General features: G+C 44.8%; 1 protein-coding gene across 6 annotated transcripts in view; it reads right to left on the bottom strand.

The window, feature by feature from the left end:
* The window catches only part of LOC148220178 (protein FAM219A-like), a 193,651-nt gene that overhangs the window by 79,852 nt on the left and 103,841 nt on the right, over positions 1–9,958 (bottom strand). The gene's annotated exons all lie outside the window — the stretch shown is intronic.

The following is a 9,958-nucleotide window of genomic DNA, read 5'->3' as shown; positions in this document are numbered from 1 at the left end:
CTTCCTACATATCGGTAACACAGCAAGAGTTAATGATTTGCTGAGAGTAATTAACTAAGTTGCAAATTCAACATTTTTTTACTCATATTCAAAGCAAACTTTGAACTTTATCTGCAGTAATGTAATACTTAGCTATAATTAGTACATGAAACTCCACTTCCAGCTTTACTAGTTGCTTGCTTTTACTTTACAGTTTTAACAAAGTAATTTTATTGTGAATCTTTCTGTACAGTTATTTAGCAATTTAAGTGTAATTATTTTTCTTTGCTGCATTTACATTGAAATTAGACTTGATATCAAAACAGTTTAAGTATATTGATAGACTACAAATACAGTAAACAGTAGCTTATTCTTTAGAATAATCTAAATCCCTGGCTTTGTTAGTTTGTATTCAAGTATCAGTCTTACACACCCACTTACCTAAATAAGTTACTTGTCTAAAACTCATAGCAGTATTATATAACTAAATTTTTATTGTCTTAGCCTTCAATATTTGTATCCCATTACTTTTATTAAGCCAAACTCAAATCTATCTTACAGGCAATCTTAAAAAGCAGTTTAATCCCTCCAGTAAATCCATGTTGCTGTTATTTCAGTACAGTTGTTTACCTGCATGTTGTTTACTCTTGTATACCAAGTTTTCAGTAACTTTTTTTGTAATGATACAATCTAAAGTTAATTTTGTTAAGATCAATTTTTGTTTAGTCTCAGTGATGTTAACTTTAAGTTCTTTTAAGTATATTTTCTGTTACATTTAAGTGAATTTTCAGCAAAGTTGATTTTAGGTGCTGTTGAAATATACTTGTTTAAATTACAAGACACAGCTATTTTGTTATATAAATAAGAACAATATCTGCTATTTTATTTTTCACAGGTAGCACTGAAGAATGAGTAACAATTCTGTATTATGACTGTTATTAGTTGTAAGCTAATGCTTTTTTTGCTTTATTACTACTTAGCTAAAGATAAATTACAAAGCCAGCTGCTTTATAAATCTTTACATACCATTGTATAGCTATCTACAAGACAGGTATTATTTTAAGAAACATTCCTAACTACTGTTACTGAGAAGATTTTAGATTCTATTAGAGACTCTTTCAGTTAAGGCCTGGGCCCCAGCCAAGTCCTAGCCTTACCTGGTCAAGCAGTAAACCAACAAATCCAAGTGTTTTCTGCACGAAAACTGTACTCAAGTCGATTTGACTTGCTGAATTTGGACCTCTAATAACTGGAACTCCTTTTGAAGGGAACTTGGAAATCTTACCCAGGAATGGTTCTCCAAGCTCTCACTCTAAAATGAGGCTTGCCAGTTACTACACACTCTGAGTAATGGTACAGTATTTAGGGAATTGATAATGCATTGTTTTAAATCACCATTCTATTTCTCATGTACTACTAATTGCATTTATTATCTGCTTAGTGTAAGTTTATTGTTTTGCCACATATAGTTTTTCTTTTTATGTTGCCTTCATGTTCATGTTAACACACCATGTTAAAAAACAAAAGGGGGACTATGGCTCCTCAATAACGTTTACACTAATATCTACACTAAAAATTTTAAAATCAAGTCAAATCAAATTTGATCCCTAGAGGAGTGATACTGCTTTGAAGATTTGCATGTGCAGAGACAATTTCTAAAAGTTTTTACATAAAGATCTTTAACTGAATATACAACTATAAGACCTAGCTAATTTACTAACCTAGGGAGAAAGTATGCATGTCTTTTATCACCAACAAGTTCGAAGTAGGTACCTGCTTGTCTGGACAAACATCTAGCGCCTCCAAGAGAATAAGGCCCAGAGAAAAGAAAAATTGCCTAAATTGCCATCCAACCCTGGTGACCAAGACAAGAACAGAAGTAGGACTGCCAAGACATGGGTGTAAAGACTTTAAAGGCTTATGCTGCATGAATCTGTCTGACAATTTTTCAGTCTATTCACACTAGCATACAGGCCCTTCAAGATAGTGTCATCAAACTAAGAGTTGTAGATGATAGCGATTGGCTTGGACATATACTTGGGGGATGGGGGCTTACTGGCTGGCTTAAGAATTTAGTGAAAACCAGAATTTATGTTTTAGTCATATTGTTGCTTTTGATGATTTGCTTGCCATGCATTTGATAAGAGTCTATGAAGAGAATTTTACTGGTGGAACAGAAAGGGGGAAATGTTGGGAAGGATGAATTAGGGAAACCTTATAAATACGAGTGCCTAGCAAAAGACTTTGAGAATATGGAAAATATAAGCGAAATAGAAATGGTAGCAATTTTTGACTGTGTGGCTGAAAGCAACTGAATGCCTGAAGGCCCCTTTGTTTAAATAATGTTAGATGCTGCAAATATCAAAAAGCAAACAGACATCCTCCCTAGGCACGGCAGGAAGGGTCCCAGATAAAATTTAAGGATAAGAAAAGCAGTAAAACATGGTAATATAGTGATTCCTATAGGTTGCATGCAAATGTTAGAGAATTGTATCTTGTATTAGATTGGTTAGTGGAAATTAGAATATTCAACATAGAAGAAGATTTATTGTATTGTAAACAGGAAAATCTCTCTCTTCGGTCTTACTTTCTTAAGCTCTCTTACTCTCGCTCTATCCCGCTCTGAGCTGCGGCTGCAGTTCCTTGCAGGGCCTTATTTATACACCCACGCCCTACGAAATAAACTGCAAACTTTAAGACCAGAATACAGAGCGCGCCTGAGTTTGTCCCGACTGTCCCAAGGCAGCAATTCCTACAGAGTGGAGCCATCAACGTGTCTCAAGGGCCGACTCGGCTTCTTCAGCTGTGGGAAACTCCTTCATGGACGGTAACTAAAAAACTACTCCTAATTGCTTTCTCGGTATCGTGAGCACGGCAGTGCGTTGCAGCGCAGCGTTACGAGCTGGAGGTCTTAAAAAATCTGTCGAGGCAGTCCTGGAGCAAGGGAAGCCGAGCTCTAGAAGGACAAGCCTGACATCCCTCGAGCACAGCCGAGCGCTGCTTAGCATCGCCTGCGCTGAAGCTCGAAGTGTGTGGGTCGAGGAAGGTCCCGAGCGCGCTAAGCTGTTGCCCAGCGACGCCTAAAAGCGCAGCTCAGAGGAGGGGACCGGGAATACAGCGTCCTGCGCGTCGCGAAATTGCCTGGCCAGCGTCCACGCCGCATGTTGGATCACAGATCACGCTGTATCAGCGATACCGACGTTAGTACACGACTCTAATAACGGGACAAACTCACTCTGCTCACGAGAGAGCTCTCTATAAGCAACTAAAGCATTTATTAAGCTCCAGTCAAAATAACCTGCCAAAGCAGGAGTTAAAGAATCTTTTAGAATGGACTTTGATTAACTTCCCAAACACTGATCATTCTGCAATCTTCACCAGAGACTTTTGGGACAAAGTCGGGATAAAGCTTTTTAATCATATATCCCGCCGAGATATGGCTGCCGCAGAGCTGGTACCAGCCTGTAGAGCGCTAGTAGAGCTTTTCGCCGACAAACAGTCGCCCCCGGCCGCCATCACCCCGGGCCCTCTCCCTGCCACGTGTCCAGCCCCAGGCATGCAAGCGGTCACCACCCCCCACGCTTCCGCGGCCCCTCTCCCCGCCCTCGCAGTTCCGGACCCAGTCCTCGCGACCCCAGCCGTTGTCTCCGCCCCTATTGTGTCCGCGCCCACCCCGCCCCTTACCGTGTTCGACCCTGTCGGGTCCGCCCCGTTGCCTCGGCTGCGTCATCCCCGCCCCGAATGCCTCCTCCGCCCCTGTTCCCTCGGTAACCGCGGATCCCGCCCCTGCCAACGTCATCGCCTCGACCCCGCCCCTCGGCCCCGCCCCTGCACACCCACCCGCCACCGTCGCGGCCCCGCCCCCCGCTGCTGGCGTCATGCCGACCCCGACCACCCCCTTCGCTCCCGCCGGCCCGGCTGCCCCTCCCCTGCCCCCCGCGAGCACGGCCGAACCCCTCATGGCGGCAGCTACCATCATCGCGAATGCCTTACAAGCACACGTGGCCGAATCAATCCCAAATCCACAAGCGCCGTTAGTGCCAGAAATTCCATCCCCGCATGTTGCAGCCACACTGCCGTTCCCAGCGCCGGGAGACGGGAGGACCCCACCTCCCAAGCCGTCCCGCATCCCCCTGGAGCCGATCCCGGCGGCCGCCTCGGTTCGGCCCGCAGCCACCTGGTGCCCACATACTGTGTATCAGCCTCCGCCGGGGCCGCCCGCAGAGACGCCGGCCCTCGCCCGCCCCTCCGTTCCTGGCGCGGCCGCACCGCAGCCTCGACTCCCCTCCCCTGGTCCGCCCAGCGCGCCCATGCCGGGCGCGGCACAGTCGCCGTTCGCCGCCATTGGGCAGGATCAGGCCACGCCGTCTCCACCGCAGCTTCCCGCTTCAGAACTGCCGAGCACGGCGGCCTCGCCTCCACCTCCCGCCTCAGCCACCCCGGACACGGCTCCACTGCCCGCTTCTACCGGCACCGAACGGCCTCTCCAGCCCCCTGCCGGAGCGGAAAGTTCGCTCGCCTTTCCAGCCACTATCATCGTCCATGCCGCGCCGGGAACTGACACCGCACATGCGCAGAACCCACCAGCGCCTCCTGCGCATGCGCTGCTTTCACAGCCTCCGTCCTCCCTGGGTCCTAAAGCCCGATTCCAGCTGTATTCATTCGCGGTTCTCCCTAAACCGGATCTTCATACAACGCATACAGCTTTATCACCGATGGATCCCTCCGCAGTCCGCGATCTGGTGCACCACATCCCTCCAGTACCCCCGCCGCCTTCATTAAGCGACATAACCAGCACAGCCCTGCCACAGCCACTTGGCACGCACATTATGCAAGACAGAGGGGGAGCTGGTGCATCCACATTAATAAATACAGGACAGACAGAGAACTATTTTACACATGCAAATGCTAATTCTTTGCCCCCTATACAAAAGACATTCCCACTTCAAGATGAGACACTGTATCCTGAAAACTCGCCAGAATTAAACTCCCAGAAATATTATAATAATAGTCAAAGGACAAACTGGCAGGAGATAAGAAGACAAATTTGCAAAGATGAAAACCTCAATTTATTAGCTATGCCAGTGATATTCAGCCAACAGGCAGGTGGCCCTAGAACATGGACTGCCATTCCATCTCATGAAATTAAAGAATTAAGAAAAGCAATAAAGGACAGCAGCATTTCTTCACCATATTTTAAACAGCTACTGAAAAGTACATTAGAAGGACATACCCTCACACCAAATGACTGTAAAAATCTTGCCGGCATAACTCTCACAGATTCGCAATACATGCTCTGGGAATTAAAATGGAAACGAATGCTCACAGAAATATTAGCTATTCACAGGCAGAGTACCAATACAGATCTCCGTACACTCACCATATCGAAACTAACAGGTGATCACCCCGACAATAGAAACGAGGAACAGGTGAATTTACCCAGAATAGCATTAGAAGACATTAAGAAAACGGCCCATAGAGCCTTTTTGCAAATTCAGCCTGCAGGGAATTTTGAAAAGGCTTATAATCTGATTACCCAAGAACTGTCTGAGCCTGTCACTGCATTTGTGGACAGAGTAATCCAAGCAGCAGAAAGGCAATGTAGTGATGACATAGCTCGCCCAGTAATGATACGAGATATAATTGAAAACAATGCCAACGCAGAATGTAAAAGGGTTATCAAAGCCCTGGGAAAAGAGAAACCCACGGTGCCTGAAATTATAGATGCCTGCAACAAAATTGGGAGTCCTCAGCAGGTAGCTACGATCCAAGCGACTGAACTTGGAAAAGCTCTGGGAGAACAAACTGAAAAGGCACTCACAGTCCAAACAACACAAGCAGCTGCACTGGCAGCCCAGGCAGAAGCACGAGAGCAAAAGCTCACGGAGATCCTAGCTGCTCTCAACCTGAACTCTCAGCAACAAAGTAACACCATGGCTGTGATGCCTGCCAGCATAACCCCAGGACCTTGTTACTTCTGCAAAAACCCTGGTCATATAGTGAGGAACTGCCAGAAGTTAGAAGAATGGCACAAACATCAGATCACTGTTCCACCTGCAAGAAGTGACATCATTTTTCATGGCAGTGCTGAACCAGACCCGATATGAGCAGAAAACAGAGTCCAAAAAACTCCAGAAAGAACGCGCCTCGCCATCACGTGATGAAAGAAATAATGGCTCCACAGACCCCCAAGGGAGAATTTGTAACTATTCCGGCTCAGAAGCCCTTTGCTACATCGCCAGCAGAACCCCAAGTAACGCCTCAGGTTTATTACCCCCAGGGTTCTGGTGTACTTTGGCAACCTCCAAGCCAACAATATTTTTGAAAGACAGTGGCTATGACTATATTCCAACAGGGATTACTGGGACTTCTCAATATAAACAAAATTTTTTAGTTATTGGTAAAGAGAGGAATGGTATTCTAGGACTGCTTGTTTTGCCTTAGTAATCTCTGTCAATTGCAATGAAGAATTACGAGTGTTAGCCAATGCCTGCTATCCCCCATTGCATATACCACCTAACACCCCTATAGCTTTTGCTATAGCACTATTTATGGGGACAGCAGATCACATGCCACCTTGCGGTTCCTTACCTGCTCATGAAAACCCCGAAGTCCTATGGGTTCAACACATAAGCACACAACAACCAATGATAACTTGTGAATTGTCCATTGGTGAGCTTCGAGCTAGGATTAAGGGGATGATTGATACAGGGAGGAGCAGATGTTACTGTGATCTCCTATTATTATTGGCCAGCAGAATGGAAGTTAATAACTCCTCCAGGTGCTCTCACAGGCATCGGAGGTGCCACTCCGTGCTTGCAGAGCGAATCTGTAATCAGTATTACAGGACCGCAAGGGAGAAAGGCATCGATCCATCCCTATGTAGTGCAGAGACACATCACAGTGTGGGGAAGGGATTTGCTTTCTCAATGGGGAGCCAGAATTGAACTGGATTTTCCTAGGGGTCGCTGAAACACTCAGCAGTTTAAAATTGACCTGGAAAACTGACACCCCCGTCTGGGTCTTGCAGTGGCCCCTAATAGATAATAAGCTGAGTGTCCTTAAAAACCTAGTGGCTGAACAACTTCAAAAAGGCCACATCAAACCCACCAACAGCCCCTGGAATGCCCCTATATTCGTGATCCACAAGAAAACTTCAGGCACCTGGCGATTGTTACATGATCTCAGAAAAATTAACGCAGTGATTGAGAACATGGGCCCTCTACAACCTGGCCTGCCTAACCTTTCCATGATCCCAAGGAACTGGCCACTTGTTATTATCGATTTAAAGGACTGTTTCTTTGACATTCCACTGCATCCGGATAATGCACCTCGTTTTGCTTTCTCCGTTCCGAGCACAAATTTGCAGGATCCACTTCAAAGGTACCATTGGCTTGTCTTACCACAAGGCATGAAGAATTCACCAACCATCTGCCAATATTTTGTAGCGCATGCCTTATCTCCAGTCCATGAACAATTCTCACAATCGGTCATTCTTCACTACATGGATGATTTACTCATAGCAGTGCCAACACAGGAACAAATGGAAAAAACTAGAGATGGTGTTGTTGCTGAAATCAAAAAGGCTGGACTGGTGGTATCTGAATCAAAAATACAAGAGACTGCTCCCTGGAAATACTTGGGTTGGAAACTAACAGAACAATCTATTGTGCCTCAGAAAATACAAGTGCGAACGGATGTTCGCACTTTACAAGATTTGCAACAGCTTTTGGGCAAAATTAACTGGGTCAGGCCTGTGTTGGGAATCACTGCTGATGAGCTTGCTCCACTTTTCAATCTGTTGAGAGGGGACAATGACATTAGATCCCCTAGGTCTCTCACTCCCGAGGCTTATAAAGCCTTAGAAAAAATTACTGATGCCTTGCAGACCAGGCAGGCACATCACTGTATCCCAGATAAACCCTTTTTCCTTGCAGTTTTAGGAAAAGAGCTGAGACTATGTGGTCTCATTTTTCAATGGGACCCCTCTCAAAAAGATCCGTTACTAATAATTGAATGGGTTTTCATTTCTTACAGGTCACCAAAGACAATCCTCACACCTTTAGAAATGATGTCTCAAATCATCATCAAGGGCAGAGCAAGGCTTCTTTCGATAGCAGGTTGCGAATTCGCAATTATCTATTTGCCCATGAAGAAGACTTATTTTGAGTGGGCAATGCAGAAGTCAGAGGAATTGCTGTATGCCTTGCTCGATTTTCCAGGCGTTTGCTCCATTCACTATCCGGCACACAAAATGATCAAAGCTAAATTATGCTACAAAGAAAAACCTCTGATCAGTGAAGAACCTTTAGATGCAATTACTATCTTCACTGATGGGTCAGGGCAAACGCACAATTCAGTAGTTACATGGCAGAACAAAGAAACAAAAGTCTGGGAACAAGATGTCCAAAAGGTTGAAGGTTCTCCTCAGATTGTTGAATTGGCAGCAGTTGTATGGGCTTTTCAGCTCTTTTCAGAACCTTTCAACCTGATCACTGATTTGGCATATGTTGCCAATATTATTAAGAGAATTGAGGGATCAGTTTTAAAGGATGTGAACAACGACAAATTGTGTCTTTGGCTCACCTGTCTCTACCAAATTCTATCTCACAGAACTAATCCTTATTTTGTTTTTCACATTCGAGCCCATTCGGGCCTCCCAGGATTTATGGCAGAAGGAAATGCCTGAGCAGATGCTCTGGCATCAGCAGCATCCGATGGCGAAGGTGCAGCAGACATTGAAAATTCTACCTCAGTGCTTGATGCAGCTCCGCTGCCTAGCACTATTGAACAAGCAAAATTGAGCCATGCATTTTTTCACCAAAATGCACAGGCAATCAAACGAGATTTTCACATCACTTTGGAGCAAGCACAAAATAGTGTATGAACTTGCCCAGATTGTTAGCTTGTTCAGCCTCTTCCTGCTTCAGGAGCCACCAACCCAAGAGGGTTGGAGAGCTTACAGAAATGGCAAACAGATGTTACTAAGTATCCCTTATTTGGGAAACTTAAAAATATTCATGTCTCTATTGATACGTTTTCAAATGCAGTTTTTGCTTCTCTACATACAGGAGAAACAGCTAAGCATGTTTGCCAGCATTTTTCACAAGCCTTTTCCTATCTGGGTGTTCCCCAAGAAATTAAAACTGATAATGGTCCTTCATATGTTTCACAGGAATTAGCTGGATTTCTAAATAACTGGGGTATTCGCCATACATTTGGCGTTCCCCACTCTCCCACAAGTCAAGGAATAATAGAAAGAACACATCAAACCCTAAAATGCATTTTAGATCAACAGAAAGGGGGACAAGCTCAGGCTACACCTCAAAGGAGGTTGAATAAGGCTTTGTATGTTTATAATTTTCTGAAAAGCTCTGCAGAAGAGCCTGACCCCCCCATTTATAGACACTTCTTGAACAACAAAAAAGCAAAACTAAAAGAGCACCTCCCAGTTCTGGTTAAAAACTTATAAACAGAACAAATAGAAGGACCATACAACCTTATAACATGGGGAAAGGGGTTTGCGTGTGTTTCTACAGGTGGAGGACTCAAACAGATTCCAGCAAAAAATGTGAAGCCCTACTGCACATCGAAGCCTGCTGGAGCCTCCACATCAGCCAGTGACCCCACAAGAAGAAGCCAGGAAGCAAGCACCCAGACCTGAACTCTGCAGTCATCCGGAGAAAGTGATCAGCCAGAAACAGCTGAAGAAAAGAATGGAGTTTTATCGTTTGCGCCAATGCATGCTGTTCTTCTTTTGTTTTAGTGTTTGTAGTGAAGCTTTACCTGTAAATCAACCAAAGACGAATGTCTGGGTTGCTTTAGCCAAGTCTGCAGGCTCCAATACTATCTGCCTATCTGACACAAGTCCTGACAAACCTTTTTCAACCTGTTTAGTCAGAGTACCTTTTCCAGAGGGTTTTGATAATGTTACCCTTGAGAAATATTTGCCATATGATGATCACAATGTATCCCCAAC

This window comes from Sturnus vulgaris, chromosome W (genome assembly GCF_052056855.1).
Source record: "Sturnus vulgaris isolate bStuVul1 chromosome W, bStuVul1.hap1, whole genome shotgun sequence".
Lineage (NCBI taxonomy): Eukaryota > Metazoa > Chordata > Aves > Passeriformes > Sturnidae > Sturnus > Sturnus vulgaris.
This window is presented reverse-complemented; position numbering and strand designations above follow the sequence as displayed.